Below are 16363 nucleotides of genomic sequence, written 5' to 3'. Positions count from 1 at the left end.
TTCAAACACCTGATCAACACACACAATCACTCAGCCCAAAAGACCGTTCACCTAACCCAAGGTTCATAAAGCTTATATATTTTTAAAAAGTTACGTATGTGACGCGCACGTACGGTACGGTACGTGTTATGCTAGCTCCTAGCTCCTCTGCTAGCTCCTAGCTCCATAGAACACGCCAATACAATTCAAACACATGATCAACACACACAATCACTCAGCCCAAAAGACCGTTCACCTAACCCAAGGTTCATAAAGCTTATATATTTTAAAAAAGTTACGTACATACGCAAAAAAAAGCCAAAGCTGCATACTCACAGTAGCACGTCTGCGTCTTTGTCATCCAAATCAAAGTAATCCTGGTAAGAGTCTGTGTTGTCCCAGTTCTCTACAGGCGTCTGTGTATCCAAATCAAAAGTCCTCCTGGTTAGAGTCTCTGTTATCCGAGTTCTTCCATCTTGACTGCATCTTTCGGGAATGTAAACAAAGAAGCGCCGGCTGTGTACTGTTGTGGCTGACTACGTTCGAAAAATACGTCCATTTCGCACCGACAACTTTCTTCTTTGCTTGCTTGGCTTCCTTCTCCATAATGCAATGAACATGATTGAAACAGATTCACGAACACAGATGTCCAGAATACTGTGGAATTATGAAATGAAAACAGAGCTTTTTCGTATCGGCTTCAATGTGGAAGGCATACCCGTGTTCGCCGGGCTACGTCACGCGCATACGTCATCCTCAGAGGCGTTTCGAACCGGAAGTTTAGCGGCAAATTTAAAATGTCACTTTATAAGTTAACCCGGCCGTATTGGCATGTGTTATAATGTTAAGATTTCATCATTGATATATAAACTATCAGACTGCGTGGTCGGTAGTAGTGGCTTTCAGTAGGCCTTTAAATCAAATATTGTGTGTTTTTTTCCATATACAACAACCTATCTGGACTCCATAAGAGAATCGATAAAGAATCGGTTCGATAAGAGGATTCAATAATAGGCTCGAACTCGATAATTTCTTATCAAACATCATCCCTAGTATTGAGTAACTTTTGATTTATTTAGTAGTTATCGTTTAATAGTTATTGGACTACAATTGTAGTCGGTGTGTGTGTGTGTGTGTGTAAAACACAAAAATGTATATAGAATTTACTTCAACATGTTTTCTCTAGTTGAAAGTGGAAATCATTGAGCATTTCTACTGACACTGAAGGCAGCACACAATATAAATGTTCTTTTTACTAGTTTAAAAATAATCATTGACTATTTTTCTGCTGCCTCGTCACTTTTTACACTAAATTAGACTGATTTGTCGAGTAATTCAGTTTCTTCTATTTTACATGTGAAGTTGTAGTTTCTTATCTCTCATGTGACTGACGGCCACACGCAGTGTGCCTCTCCTACTCCAGGGGGCGACTGTGGTCCTTTCAACTCTTTTAGCTATGTTACATGTAAATACCACAGAAGAAGATAATGCTACATGCTAATAATATAGCACTAGTGACTTTAAAGCTAAGGATATAACAGGTAAGTACAACTTTACACTGCTTTTTCATGCTGTTGGTAATGTTTGAATGTGTTTAAATGACACTTTTATTACTGTCAAGATCATTACAGACATACAAAAAGATCGTTTTTTAGTCAATTGTTTGAGGAGGTTTCTACTTACCTTACCAGTTGTCTCAAACAGCCGCCATGTCACGTAATTAAAGTGTCTTCTTTGGGAACATTCTGACACTTGTCAGTAAGTAAGTAGTTCTCTATTTTATCATTTATTTTAAAAAAATACCGACCTATTTCATCTTCCTATAGCTGTACTTTGAGCTTGTTTGATTGGTGGAATGGTTTCAAACGTCACTACTGCTTACGTTGGATTGGCGGAACAGAGTAACGTGATAGTGCCTACCGGAAGCAGGGTCGCTGATATGAAAATAGGCATGGACATGGGCTGACGAGACGCTGGGCCGCCATCTTGGAGTGGTGTTTCGCTCCACTCAGTGCAATTCATTTGGCAGGAGCAATGAACTGTCAGCGCATTTAATTCATCTTACTTCACTGAATACCACTGTTTTTCACCTCCTTTTTTGTCATACGTGTAGCTATGATAAAGAACACATGTTTTATTATTCATAGTTTGCTTAACAGTAATAGAATATTTTTATATGCTATAAGTGACCAGACGTCCCAGATCAAAACTGGGAATATAATCCCAGAGAAGGGGGAAAAAAACGGGCAGCTATTTTTTAAATTGAAGAAACAATATGATTAGGTTATATATACATGCGTATATCCTACATAAATAATGTATGAATACATTAGATATCTATATATCTATAGACTGTATCTCTGTTGCTGCAGCAGCAGAGAGTTTATTCTGTCTTGACACTTTGTATTGATATTTTGTATTACATTCTTCCCTTAAATGATCATGTTTACAGTGATTGTTTTATATGTATCTTTTATGTATGTCGCTTTGGATAAAAACGTCTGCCAAATACTTAAACATAAACATTTATAAACACCTGAAAGTCTTTATATCAGCTAAAACCACCAATCTGTTTCACTGGATTCAGAATAAAACCAAATTGTGTCTTACCCAACAATGTTAGTATTTGAATATTGTTACTTGAAGACTTATTCCTGGTTACAATTATACTGTTATGAAAGTATTGTCTTATACTTTGCCTAAAATTAGAATGCATCATAATCAGTGGCGGCTGGTGAATTTTGAATTTTGAACAATCTTTATCTTCATCATTTATTTCAACTTTTTGTTATTCAAGTATGACATTTTTAAATGTAATTAATTTCATTGACAAGCTAGCTAGGTAGCGGCTAGGATTTCAGTACTATTGAAGATCTTTGCTCCTTCTCAACTCTGTGCTAATATTCTTTTCACAAAATACAACCAATAGTACGTTAATGTTAAATCTTACTTGTTAAAAGTAATCCCCCGATTCCTATTTTCAACAGTCCGCTCATTTGAGCAGGAAAACGCCGAACACCATCTTTGTTTTCTACCTGTCAACTGTCAGTTTAGGCTGCTCGCCGGCTCACCACTTCAAGATGGCGGCCCAATTTCTCGCGTCACAGCAGCCAATGCTGCGCCTACTTATAAGATGTCTATGTTTGCAAGCCTTAATCGATCATTATAAATAATTGTGACCCAAATAAAAGTAACGATCGGAATGAAACGCAGTGTAACGGAGTAAAAGTAGCGTTTCTTCGTCTCAAAAATACTTAAGTAAAAGTAAAAAGTATGCCGCATTTAAACTACTCTGACAAGTACAATTTATCCAAAAAGCTACTTTAATAAATGTAATGTGTGGTATCAGCCAAAACTAATGTAAACTATCAAAGAAAATAATTATAAGTGATTGTTACATTTGAACAGAAGTGTAGAGCGAACATGTTAAAACAGAAAAAAAGTAAATGAAACAAGTAAATTTAAGGCCTACTGAAATGAATTTTTTAAATTTAAACGGGGATAGCAGATCCATTCTATGTGTCATACTTGATCATTTCGCGATATTGCCATTATTTTGCTGAAAGGATTCAGTAAGAGAACATTGACGATAAAGTTCGCAACTTTTGGTCGCTGATAAAAAAAAAGCCTTGCCTGTACCGGAAGTAGCGTGACGTCACAGGTTGAAAGGCTCCTCACATTTCCCCATTGTTTACACCAGCAGCGAGAGCGATTCGGACCGAGAAAGCGACGATTACTCAGTTAATTTGAGCGAGGATGAAAGATTTGTGGATGAGGAATGTGAGAGTGAAGGACTAGAGTGCAGTGCAGGACGTATCTTTTTTCGCTCTGACCGTAACTTAGGTACAAGCTGGCTCATTGGATTCCACACTCTCTCCTTTTTCTATTGTGGATCACGGATTTGTATTTTAAACCACCTGGGATACTATATCCTCTTGAAAATGAGAGTCGAGAACGCGAAATGGACATTCACAGTGACTTTTATCTCCACGACAATACATCCCCGAAACACTTTAGCTACGGAGCTAACGTGATAGCATCGTGCTTAACTGCATATAGAAACAAAATAAATAAACCCCTGACTGGAAGGATAGACAGAAAATCAACAATACTATTAAACCATGGACATGTAACTACACGGTTAATGCTTTCCAGCCTGGCGGAGCTTAACAATGCTGTTGCTAACTACGCCATTGAAGCTAACTTAGCAACGGGACCTCACAGAGCTATGCTAAAAACATTAGCTATTCACCTACGCCAGCCAGCCCTCATCTGCTCATCAACACCCGTGCTCACCTGCCTTCCAGCGATCGACGGAGCGACGAAGGACTTCACCCGATCATCGATGCGGTCGGCGGCTAGCGTCGGAAAGCGCGTCTGCTATCCAAGTCAAAGTCCTCCTGGTTGTGTTGCTGCAGCCAGCCGCTAATACACCGATCCCACCTACAGCTTTCTTCTTTGCAGTCTCCATTGTTCATTAAACAAATTGCAAAAGATTCACCAACACAGATGTCCACAATACTGTGGAATTTTGCGATGAAAACAGAGCTTTTTTGTATTGGATTCAATGGCGTCCGAATACTTCCGTTTCAACCATCGACGTCACGCGCATACGTCATCATACATAGACCTTTTCAACCGGAAGTTTCGCGGGAAATTTAAAATGTCACTTTATAAGTTAACCCGGCCGTATTGGCATGTGTTGCAATGTTAAGATTTCATCATTGATATATAAACTATCAGACTGCGTGGTCGCTAGTAGTGGCTTTCAGTAGGCCTTTAATAATGTTGACCAAAAATATAATGATAAATGACACAATATGTTACTGCATACGTCAGCAGACTAATTAGGAGTCTTTGTTTACGTCCTTCCTACTAAATAGAAATGATCTAGTATGTTGACTGTTAGCAGGATTAAAAAACAAGACCCTTCGAGCGCATATTTACTTCAAGTCGAAGTAATGCTTCATTCTTCATGTGACATGTCAACAAAGTGTGATTGCAACTTGTTCAATATTCCAACAGTGTTGATGACGGGAGAGTTCCATCCATCCGTCATCACTGATCTTAGACTTCCTCTTTTATTTAAGCTTCCATCTGGAATGCCAGCCTGCTCCCACACGCCACCAAATGTGTCCTGTTTGATGTTTAATGGAATTTTCTCGTGCTTCTCCTCCATTTGGAACTCGGGCGACTCGGGCGTGTGTCAAGTAAGTGTTCAGCGTTGGGATGGACCCATGTGCTCTTTTCAGGGCCGATACCAATACCGATTATTAGTAGTCGAGGAGGCCCATAACCGATATTTGGAGGCGATATTCATTCGTGGTAAAAGTTATTTAAACATGAATATCATATGTCAGTAAACATCTGGACAAGGATTTAAGTTGTTTTTTAACACAATTTTTTAGTATGTTGTATAATGTTTTTTAATATATGACTTGGTTTTAACATTTTTATAACTGAGACCCTTTTGGGTTCCCGGGACCTTTAATGTTCACCAAAATTAAGGGGAGATCTAGGGGTTAAAAAAAAATCTATATATTGTTTTGGTTTTGAAAACAAACAAAAAAATGTCTAAAGATGTGAGACGACCCTCAACATTGGCAATGTTGTGCATAAGACAACTGAAAGTATATTATTTACAGTATTTGACTGATTTTAATGAATTATGATCGTTTTTATGATGATGTTAAAGAAATATTTGCGTGTGTTTGCCATAAAAAATGATATAAAGGGCATAACACAACCAAACAAGAAGTATTAACAACATATAATTGACGGGCAGATCTTGAAGGTAATCAAGAGATTCAAGCATTGACAGTAAAACATTTTAATAGAATAATTTACGACTTATTTTTAACACGTTTGGATCCCTGAGAATTTTAGTAGATTTTTTTTGTTTAAAAAATGTCGTTGCTCAAAAAATAATAATGAATCAAAATTAATGTTGTTATGAATTTTTGACCTATTGAATGCTAAAATTACTTCACATCAAATATTCCATTTTGAATTTTTTTTTGTGGGGGAAAAGGGACAAGCGGTAGAAAATGTATGGATGGATGGAAAATGTAGCATATTTTGTGTGTTTGCCATAAAAAAGTTAGTTTTTTTTTTAGCCAAAAAGGACATAAAACAAACAAAAAAAACCTTTAATATCAATAGATATTAAGTTGATCTAGAGATTTAAGTGTTAAAAACAATTAATATATGACTTGTTTTTAACATTTTTATAACAGAGACCCTTTTGGGTCCCCGGACCTTTAATGTTCACCAACATTAAGGGGAGATCTAGGGGTTAAAAATAAATCTATATATTCTATTGGTTTTGGAAACAAACAAACAAAAAACATGTTTAAAGATGTGAGACGACCCTCAACATTGGCAATGTTGTGCATAAGACAACTGAAAGTATTTTATTTACAGTATTTGACTGATTTTAATGAATTATGATCGTTTTTATGATGTTAATGATGAAATATTTGTGTGTGTTTTTGCCATAAAAAAATTATACAAAGAGCATAAAACAACCAAACAAGAAGTAATAAGAACATATAATTGACGGGTAGATCTTGAAGGTAATCTAGAAACTCAAGCATTGAAAGTAAAAAAATAATATATGACTTATTTTTTTAACACATTCAGATTCCTGAGGATTTTAGTAGATTTAAAAAAAATGTAGTTGCTCAAAAAATAATAATGAATCAAAATCAATGTTGTTATGAATTAGTGACCTATTGAATGTTACAATTCCTTTACATCAAATATTCCATTTAAAATAATGTTGGGGTGGAAAAAAAAGCATGTTTTGTGTTTGCCATAAAAAAGTGTTTAGTTGGGTTTTTTTGACAAAAAGGACATAAAACTTAAAAAAAAAACCACACAAAATGTAATATCAACAGATATTAAGTTGACCTAGAGATTTAAGCGTTGAAAAACAATTAATATATGACTTATTTTTAACATTTTTATAACTGAGACCCTTTTGGGTCTCCGGTACCTTTAATGTTCACCAACATTGAGGTGAGCTCTGGAGGTTAAAAAAAAATCTATATATTGTATTGGTTTTGAAAACAAACAAACAAAAATGTCTAAAGATGTGAGATGGGCCTCAACGTTGGCAATGTTACAATACAAGCTGACAACACTTTAATTGAATTGTGCATAAGACAACTGAAAGTATTTTATCTACAGGATTTGACTGAATTATGATTGTTTTTACGACGATTGCATTTTAATTTGAACTATTTCATACCTTTTATTTTTGCCTTCTTTTAAGCAGGTTTGAATTGCCTTGTGTGTATATTGTGCTCTTGCCTTGCCTGGTCTAGTTCTGTTGTGGGTGTAGGAAAACAAAAGAAGTCAAAATACCAAACTAGTTAACAATCGGTCAATCTCTGGTTAAGTGGATGTATAAAAAGATGTATAAAATATATCCATGATTGACATCTTGTCCCGGTTATAATTGCAAAAGACACTGCAGAGACATTTACATTAGCAGAGTGTTTTGTACTCTCCAAGTCATCCACTCCACATCAACTTATTCAAAGAAGACGAGAAAGCCTTTCAACATGAAAATGTTCATTGTTGCAGCCGGCAATCTTTTTGTCCGCTGACCCTCGCCGGCTGAGATGAGACATGAATGTCTTCTTGTGATCAGTCTGCTTCCTGAGAAGCACCATGGATGTCAGGCGCTCGTGCAGGAGAGTCTCCTTAACACCTTCAAGGCTCCATGTAGAGTAGGGACATAATTATAGTAGTCATGCGCGATACCACTGATTTACTTTCAGCTCCGATACCGAGTGAAATTCAGGCTGGTATCTGCCTTTTGCAAAGAGACTTAAAGGCCTACTGAAAGCCACTACTAGCGACCACGCAGTCTGATAGTTTATATATCAATGATGAAATCTTAACATTGCAACACATGCCAATACGGCCGGGTTAACTTATAAAGTGACATTTTAAATTTCCCGCCACACTTCCGGTTAAAAACGTTTTATTATGCTGACGTATGCGCGCGATGTCACGAGGACAAGGGAAGTATTCGGAGCCCGGAAGAATCCTATACAACAAGCTCTGTTTTCATTTCATAATTCCACAGTATTCTGGACATCTGTGTTGGTGAATCTTTTGCAATTTGTTTAATGAACAATGGAGGCTGCCAAGAAGAACGTTGTAGGTGGGATCGATCGGTGTATTAGCGGCTGGCTGTAGCAACACAACAAGGACTACTTAGCAGACGCCTAGCCGATGCTAGCCGCCAAACCCACGGATGAAGTCCTTCGTCGCGCCGTCGATCGCTGGAACGCAGGTGAGCACGGCTGTTGATGGGAAGATGAGGGCTGGCTGGCGTAGGTGGAGCGCTAATGTTTTTATCATAGCTCTGTGAGGTCCGGTTGCTAAGTTGCTAAATTAGCCTTAGCGTCGTTAGCAACAGCATTGTTAAGCTTTACCAGGCTGAGAATTTTTAACCGTGTAGTTACATGTACATGGTTTAATAGTATTGTTGATCTTCTGTCCTGCACATGATATCACTCACAAGTAAACATGCTGCAAGACTGTGTGTATCGCACAAGATATCACACGCAAGTAAACTCTCTGCAGGTTTGCTTGTATCACACATGATATCACACACACAAGTAAACACGCTGCAGGACTGCTTGTATTACACATGATATCACACACAAGTAAACATGCCACAGGACTGCTTGTATCGCACATGATATCACTCACAAGTAAACATGCTGCAAGACTGTGTGTATCGCATATGATATCACACGCAAGTAAACACTCTGCAGGCTTGTTTGTATCACACATGATATCACACACACAAGTAAACACGCTGCAGGACTGCTTGTATCACACATGATATCACACACAAGTAAACATGCTGCAGGACTGCTTGTATCACACATGATATCACACACAAGTGAACACGCTGCAGGACTGCTTGTATCGCACATGATATCACGCACAGGTAAACACACTGCATTACTTCTTGTATCACACATGATATCACACACAAGTAAACACGCTGCAGAACTGGTTGTATCGCACATGATATCACACGCAACTAAACACGCCACAGGACTACTTGTATCGCACATGATATCACACGCAAGTGAACACGCCGCAGGACCACTTATATCACACATGATATCACACACATGTAAAAATGTTGCAAGACTGTGTATCGCACAAGATATCACGCGCAAGTAAACACTCTGCAGGACTACTTGTATCGCACATGATATCACACACAAGTAAACATGCTGCAAGACTGTGTGTATTGCACATGATATCACACGCAAGTAAACACTCTGCAGGTTTGTTTGTATCACACATGATATCACACACACAAGTAAACACTCTGCAGGACCGTTTGTATCACACATGATATCACACACACAAGTAAACACGCTGCAGGACCGCTTGCATTGCACATGATATCACACACAAGTAAACACACTGCAGGACTGCTTGTATCGCACATGATATCACGCACAAGTAAACATGCTGCAAGTCTGTGTGTATTGCACATGATATCACACGCAAGTAAACACTCTGCAGGACCGCTTGTATCACACATGATATCACACACAAGTAAACACGCCGCAGGACTGCTTGTATCGCACACGATATCACGCACAAGTAAACATGCTGCCAGTCTGTGTGTATTGCACATGATATCACACGCAAGTAAACACTCTGCAGGTTTGTTTGTGTCACACATGATATCACACACAAGTAAACACTCTGCAGAACCGCTTGTATCACACATGATATCACGCACAAGTAAACACGCTGCAAGACTGTGTGTATTGCACATGATATCACACACAAGTAAACACGCTGCAGGAATGCTTGTATCGCACATGATATCATGCACAAGTAAACACACTGCAAGACTGTGTGTATTGCACATGATATCACACACAAGTAAACACGCTGCAGGAATACTTGTATCGCACATGATATCATGCACAAGTAAACACACTGCAAGACTGTGTGTATTGCACATGATATCACACGCAAGTAAACACTCTGCAAGTTTGTTTGTATCACACATGATATCACACACACAAGTAAACACTCTACAGGACCGCTTGCATCACACATGATATCACACACAAGTAAACACGCTGCAGGAATGCTTGTATCGCACATGATATCACGCACAAGTAAACACGCTGCAAGACTGTGTGTATTGCACATGATATCACACGCAAGTAAACACGCTGCAGGAATGCTTGTATCGCACATGATATCACGCACAAGTAAACACGCTGCAAGACTGTGTGTATTGCACATGATATCACACGCAAGTAAACACTCTGCAGGTTTGTTTGTATCACACATGATATCACACACACAAGTAAACACTCTGCAGTACCGCTTGTATCACACATGATATCACACACAAGTAAACACGCCGCAGGACCGCTTGTATCACACACGATATCACGCACAAGTAAACATGCTGCCAGTCTGTGTGCATTGCACATGATATCACACGCAAGTAAACACTCTGCAGGTTTGTTTGTGTCACACATGATATCACACACAAGTAAACACTCTGCAGAACCGCTTGTATCACACATGATATCACACACAAGTTAAACACGCCGCAGGACCGCTTGTATCACACATGATATCACACACAAGTAAACACGCCGCAGGACTGCTTGTATCGCACATGATATCACACACAATATATCATATATATATATATACACACGTATATACTGTATACGTATTTGTATGTATATATAAATGTGCATGTATATATATATATATATATATATATATATATATATATATATATATATATATATATATATATATATATATATATATATATATATATATATATATATATATGTATATATAAATATATATATACATACATACATATATATATATATAATAGTATATTTCATGCCTGATAATGCACATGCTATTGTGTGTGTGCGCGCGCGTGCGTGCGTGCGTGCGTGTGTGTGTGTGTGTGTGTGTGTGTGTGTGTGTGTAAAACAGAGAGGTGGTGGAGGTGTCACATGAAAGTGTTAAATCACAGAGAAAAAGGCCCTAGTTAGTCACTCCTGATACATAATGAGTGCTGCCTGGCGGGCAAACTAATTATCAGGTGTTTAACAGCCTGAACCCACAACACAGCTGCCATAGACCTGTGAGGGAGAGGAGGAACATTCATCTCCTCTTCCTCCGCTCTGGTCCCCTTCCCCGTCTTCTCCCAGACTGCCAGCTGGGAAGGTGGCCTTGGGTTAGGAGCTGGAAGCGTGCGACCATATGCTGGCTACTTCCACGCAAGGTGTGTGTGCGGGGGGGGGGGATTACCTTCTACCATTCTTCTACCATAGAAGAGCTAAGTAGGACACTTGTCTGGTCGGACTCCTGCCAGGTTCTTAGTTTGAAATACTGAGCGGTGACCAAAACTGAAGATGAACAGTTTTTTGTAAGTAGCGCCGGAGAAAGAGAGAAGTGTATCGAAACTGAAAGTTAACTTGACGTGTGTGCCGAGCGAGCACTTTCTCCTTCCAGGCCACTACTTCATGACACCATTAAACTAGAGAAAATAATATATAGTCAATTCTAATACTTTCTTTCCCACACTTTGAACCCCGCGCCTAATTTCTGGATTTTTCTTCGCTGAAGGCCATGATGCAAATATAAAAAACAACAAGCAAATAGGTGTGTTATTGTTTGTGCACTGCAAAAAGTCAGTGTTCAAAAACAAGGAAAAAAAATAAAAAAATGAGGGGTATTTTATTTGAGCTAAGCAAAATTATCTGCCAATAGAACAAGAAAATGAGGCCTGTCAAGACTTTCCAAAAATACGAGGGATGTCCGATAATGGCTTTTTTGCGGATATCGCTATCAACCGATACCGATATATACAGTCGTGGGATTAACACATTATTATGCCTAATTTGGACAACCAGGTATGGTGAAGATAAGGTCCTTTTTAAAAAAATTAATTAAATAAAATAAGATAAATAAATTACAAGCATTTTCTTGAGTAAAAAAGAAAGTAAAACAATATAAAAACAGTTGCATAGAAACTAGTAATGAATGAAAATGAGTCAAATGAAGTGTTAAAGGTTAGTACTATTAGTGGAGCAGCAGCACGCACAATCATGTGTGCTTACGGACTGTATCCCTTGCAGACTGTATTGATATATATTGATATATAATGCTTACGGACTGTATCCCTTGCAGACTGTATTGATATATATTGATATATAATGCTTACGGATTGTATCCCTTGCAGACTGTATTGATATATATTGATATATAATGCTTAAGGACTGTATCCCTTGCAGACTGTATTGATATATATTGATATATAATGCTTACGGACTGTATCCCTTGCAGACTGTATTGATATATATTGATATATAATGTAGGAAGCAGAATATTAATAACAGAAAGAAACAACCCTTTTGTGTGAATGAGTGTAAATGGGGGAGGGAGGTTTTTTGGCTTGGTGCACTAATTGTAAGTGTATCTTGTGTTTTTTATGTTAATTTAATTAAAAAAAATAAATAAATAAAAAAACGATACTGATAATAAAAAATAAAAAACGATACCGATAATTTCCGATATTACATTTTAAAGCATTTATCGGCCGATATTATCGGACATCTCTAAAAAATACCTTAAAATAAGTATATTCTCACTAATAACAAGTGCACGTTTCTTGGTAGAAAAACAAAGAAGAGATCTTTTTGCTCAATATGTTGAAAAATATTGATAAAGGCCTACTGAAAGCCACTACTAGCGACCACGCAGTCTGATAGTTTATACATCAATGATGAAATCTTAACATTGCAACACATGCCAATACGGCTGGGTTAACTTATAAAGTGACATTTTAAATTTCCCGCTAAACTTCCGGTTGAAAACGTCTATGTATGATGACGTATGCGCGTGACGTCAATCGTTGAAACGGAAGTATTCGGACGCCATTGAATCCAATACAAAAAAGTTCTGTTTTCATTTCATAATTCCACAGTATTCTGGACATCTGTGTTGATGAATCTTTTGCAATTTGTGTAATGAACAATGGAGACTGCAAAGAAGAAAGCTGTAGGTGGGATCGGTGTATTAGCGGCGGACGACAGCAACACAACCAGGAGGACTTTGACTTGGATAGCAGACGTGCTAGCCGACGCTAGCCGCCGACCGCACGGATGATCGGGTGAAGTCCTTCGTCCTTCCGTCGATCGCTGGAACGCAGGTGAGCACGGGTGTTGATGAGCAGATGAGGGCTGGCTGGCGTAGGTGGAGCGCTAATGTTTTTAGCATAGCTCTGTGAGGTCCTGTTGCTAAGTTAGCTTCAATGGCGTCGTTAGCAACAGCATTGTTAAGCTTCGCCAAGCTGGGAATTATTAACCGTGTAGTTACATGTCCATGGTTTAATAGTATTGTTGATCTTCTGTCTATCCTTCCAGTCAGGGATTTATTTCTTTTGTTTCTATCTGCATTTGAGCCCGATGCTATCACGTTAGCTCAGTAGCTAAAGAGCTTCGCCGAAGTATTGTCGTGGAGATAAAAGTCACTGTGAATGTCCATTTCGCGTTCTCGACTCTCATTTTCAAGAGGATATAGTATCCGAGGTGGTTTAAAATACAAATCTGTGATCCACAATAGAAAAAGGAGAGAGTGTGGAATCCAATGAGCCAGCTTGTACCTAAGTTACGGTCAGAGCGAAAAAAGATGCGTCCTGCACTGCACTGTAGTCCTTCACTCTCACTTTCCTCATCCACGAATCTTTCACCCTCGCTCAAATTAATGGGGTAATCGTCGCTTTCTTGGTCCGAATCTCTCTCGCTGCATTGTAAACAACGGGAAAATGTGAGGAGTCCTTCCTCCGGTAACGTCACGCTACTTCCGGTACAGGCAAGGCTTTTTTTATCAGCGACCAAAAGTTGCGACCTTTATCGTCGATGTTCTCTACTAAATCCTTTCAGCAAAAATATGGCAATATCGCGAAATTATTAAGTATGACACATAGAATGGATCTGCTATCCCCGTTTAAATAAAAAAAATAATTTCAGTAGGCCTTTAAATGAAGTAAATGCTAGTGCCATTATCTTGACATAATGATATGCGCTCGGCATTACATTTCTTGAAACCAGCAAACTTGTACTAAAAACTAATTTATTGTTCTTAATGGAAAGGCAACAAGGCAAGCGCTTGTTACTCTCGGGGTCTCCTAGCCGCTCAGGCAAATCCTATTGTCTAAAAATGCATTTTTCCATGGATAACATGACATCATCGCGCCAAGTGATTATTGTAATTTTGAAGAATTTACCTGAATGTGCATGAACTATTTCTGTTCAAAATGGTTAGAAATGTCACATGTTAAATGTTTAAATATTAACTGTGCGTTTACTGTACTGTGCCAACTGTACTACTTTATGAGTACCTATTTTATATTGTTTCATTGAGAATAAAACAGCAAAGTCCATTTGGCTGTCATCTGTTTTAATTATGAGACACAATTGTGTCAAAGTCATGATTTTTTATTTCATGCTTGAAATAAGAAATGATTACTTAAAAAAAGCAGTTTTATACTTGTGAGTGTTGATGACACAGCTTTGCAACAGTTGATATTCTAGTTTCAAGCATGTTTGACTCAATATAGCTCATCAAATCTCAGCAACAAGCTGTAATATCTTACTGACATCATTTAGGAGCAAAACACTTAAAACAAGTAAAACACTCGAACATAAAATCTGCTTAATGAGAAGAATGATCTTATCAGACAGAAAATAAGCAAATATCACCTTTATTTGACATATTTCATCTTACTTAGATTTCAGTTTTTGCAGTGTGCTATGGCGCCATCTTTTGGATGAGTTCACTCACTGCAAGGGCTGCAATGTCCCTCCATTTAGTGCTTTGATTTGCCGATCCGTCTCCTAATGGTCCATAGCGATTCTACCCGGAGTAATTCGTCATCCATCACTCCAAAGCAACGTTTGTAAATTTTACAATATAACTAAAGCAATTCTTACTTACTAAAGCGTCCCAGGTGTGATGTCTGTAGGAGTGTTTTCGTGCATATTTGTACGTGCTATGAAATGAAATAAGTATATAACCGTTTTTGAGCCAAGGCACATTTTTTCATTGACAAAATGCGGAGGCACACCACCAGCAGAAATCATTAAAAAACTAAACTCAGTTGACAGTAAAAGGTCGTTTTTATCACTCAGTTGTTTTTATCCTTCTTTGTGGGGACATTGTTGATTGTCATGTCATGTTCGGATGTACTTTGTGGACGCCGTCTTTGCTCCGCAGTAAGTCTTTGCTGTCGTCCAGCATTCTGTTTTTGTTTACTTTGTAGCCAGTTCAGTTTTAGTTTCATTCTGCATAGCCTTCCCTAAGCTTTAATGCCTTTTCTTAGGGGCGCTCACCTTTTGTTTATTTTTGGTTTAAGCATTAGACACCTTTTTACCTGCACTCTGCCTTCCGCTGTTTCCGACTATGGTATGGTATAACACGGTTACTCTGCCGAGCTCTAGACAGCACCAAAACTCAACAACTACACATCATTTGCAGACTATAATTACTGGTTTGCAAGAAATATTTTGGAAACAATGAAGGTATGTAAACAAATATTTACAGAATATTTCTGTGTGAATAACTAATTTCACAACATATACATCTGCGGCTAATATATTGGAAAAACGTTTGTTTCTTCTAAAATGTAGTGGGATGACTTCTGTTTTGTTTGATCATCCGTTTTACTGCCGTGTACAAACATTGTTTGAAAACAATGAAGGTATGTAAACAAACATTTACGGAATATTTCTGTGTGAATAACTAATTTCACAACATATATATCTGCGGCTAATACATGGAAACATTTTTGTTTCTTCTAAAATGTAGTGGGATGACTTCTGTTTTGTTTGATCAGCCGTTTTACTGCCGTGTCACAGACATCGTTTGGAAACAATGAAGGTATGTAAACAAACATTTACAGAATATTTCTGTGTGAATAACTAATTTCACAACATATATATCTGCGGCTAATACATGGAAACATTTTTGTTTCTTCTAAAATGTAGTGGGATGAGTTCTGTTTTGTTTGATCAGCCGTTTTACTGCCGCGTTACAGACATTGTTTTTAAACAATGAAGGTACTGTATGTAAACAAACATTTACAGAATATTTCTGTGTGAATAACTAATTTCACAACATATATATCTGCGGCTAATATATGGAAAAACGTTTGTTTCTTCTAAAATGTAGTGGGATGACTTCTGTTTTGTTTGATCAGCCGTTTTACTGCCGTGTTACAGACACTGTTTAGAAACAACGAAAGTACGTAAACAAACATTTACAGAATATTTCTGTGTGA

General features: G+C 37.9%; 1 long non-coding RNA gene across 1 annotated transcript; it reads left to right on the top strand.

Moving 5' to 3' along the window:
- Positions 1-1421: 1421 nt before the first annotated feature.
- On the top strand, positions 1422-15921 carry LOC133665156 (uncharacterized). Its single transcript, XR_009828701.1, has 4 exons — positions 1422-1520; positions 5070-5189; positions 15714-15784; positions 15892-15921. It is a non-coding gene; the product is annotated as an uncharacterized LOC133665156 (long non-coding RNA).
- Positions 15922-16363: the final 442 nt, after the last annotated feature.

Source organism: Entelurus aequoreus, linkage group LG02 (genome assembly GCF_033978785.1).
Source record: "Entelurus aequoreus isolate RoL-2023_Sb linkage group LG02, RoL_Eaeq_v1.1, whole genome shotgun sequence".
NCBI lineage: Eukaryota > Metazoa > Chordata > Actinopteri > Syngnathiformes > Syngnathidae > Entelurus > Entelurus aequoreus.
This window is presented reverse-complemented; position numbering and strand designations above follow the sequence as displayed.